Source organism: Natator depressus, chromosome 1 (genome assembly GCF_965152275.1).
Source record: "Natator depressus isolate rNatDep1 chromosome 1, rNatDep2.hap1, whole genome shotgun sequence".
NCBI classification, from domain to species: Eukaryota; Metazoa; Chordata; order Testudines; family Cheloniidae; genus Natator; species Natator depressus.
The window spans coordinates 218,823,386-218,825,367 of NC_134234.1; positions in this window are offsets into that span (position 1 = coordinate 218,823,386).

The following is a 1,982-nucleotide window of genomic DNA, read 5'->3' on the forward strand; positions in this document are numbered from 1 at the left end:
TACCCAAAAATCATGCTGATGCCAATCCTTTAGTATCTAAAATCTAACAGCTCATTCATAAAAAGAAAGAAAGAAAGGTGAGAGTTAAAATTGGTTAAAAGAATCAAATAGATACATCAATTGCAAAGTTCTTGGTTCAGGCTTGTAGCAGTGATGGAATAAAGTGCTGGCTTAAGTCAATTCTCTGGAATACATCCACAGCTTGGATGGGTCATTCAGTCCTTCGTTCAGAGCTTCTGTTTGTAGCAAAGTTCCTCCAGAAGTAAGCAGCAGGATTGAAGACAAAATGGAGGTGTTTCCAGGGCCTTTTATAGCTTTTGCCATGTGGACGGCATCCCATTGTTCTTACTGTGGAAAATTACAGTAATAAGATGGTGTTTGGAGGTACATGGGCAAGTCACATGTTCATGCCCAATTTCGCTCAGTCATTGCAGGACGCCATTACCTACACTCCAGACAGCACGTTTACATGACAGTCCATTCAGTGTAGGTGGGCGTCTCCCATGGTCCATTGTCAACCAAGTGTTTCTTGATGAGCCACTTCATTTGAATAATCTCTTCAAGATGTGCTGGCTAGCTACCTTGTGGGCGGTATCCCAGGAGCAAACATTTGAAATACAGGTATAAAGCCAATACTCATAACTTCAAATACAAAAACGATACATGCATACAGATAGCATAATCATAACCAGCAAATCATAACATTTTCGTAGACACCTCACTTGACAACCTTTGTACAATATTTGCTGCAAATATGTAACAGTGATTGCAACAATGATCTATATGGTTATATTTTAATGTCACACCAAGCCATCCACATAAGTATATAAAGAGTGTGTGTGATCTACATTTTTTAGATTGACCTCTCTCCATCCCAGCCCCCCCGCAAATCCATCTAAAAGACCGTATTTTCATTTACCCTGAGGTAAATAGAGAATATTTTTTCTATTGAAAATGATGGGGGTAACGATGATATAAAGCTGATGTTAGCAAGATCTGAGTCAGGCCCAGAATCTTAAGGACTACTTCACAATATGGACTATGATATGAAGCATGTCACAAGAATAATAATTTTGCAGAAGGCGGAGCTAGTTGGGGTGGCATAATAATTAGGGCTGTCAATCGCAGTCAATTCACGCGATTAACTCAAAAAAAATCATGATTAAAAAAATTAATCCGTATTAATCGCAGTTTTAATCACACTGTTAAACAATAGAATACCAATTGAAATTTATTAAATATTTTGGATGTTTTTCTACATTTTTATATATATTGATTTCTATTACAACACAGAATACAAAAGTGCACACTGCTGACTTTATATTGTTTTTATTACAAATCTTTGCAGTGTAAAAATGATAAAAAATAGTACTTTTCAGTTCACCTCAAACAAGTACTGTAGTGCAATCTCTAGCGTGAAAGTGTAACTTACATATGTAATTTTTTGTTACATAACTGCACTCAAAAACAAAACAATGTAAAATTTAAGAGCCTACAAGTCCACTCAGTCCTACTTCTTGTTCAGCCAATCGCTAAGACAAACAAATTTGTTTACATTTATGGGAGATACTGCTGCCTGCTTCTTATTTATAATGTCACCTGAAAGTGAGAACAGGCATTTACATGGGACTTTTGTAGCCATCATTGCAAGGTATTTACATGCAGATTTGCTAAACATTCTTATTCCCCTTCATGCTTCAGCCACCATTCCAGAGGACATGCTTCCGTGCTGATGACGCTCATTAAAAAAAAAAATACATTAATTAATTTTGTGGCTGAACTCCTTGGGGGCTCTGTTTTGTCCGCATTCTGTTATAGTAGTCTTGGATGATGATTCAGCACATATGGTTCATTTTAAGAACACTTTCACTGCAAATCTGACAAAATGCAAAGAAGGTACCAATGTGAGATTTCTAAAGATAGCTACAGCACTTGACCCAAGGTTTAAGAATCTGAAGTGCCTTCCAAAATCTGAGAGGAAT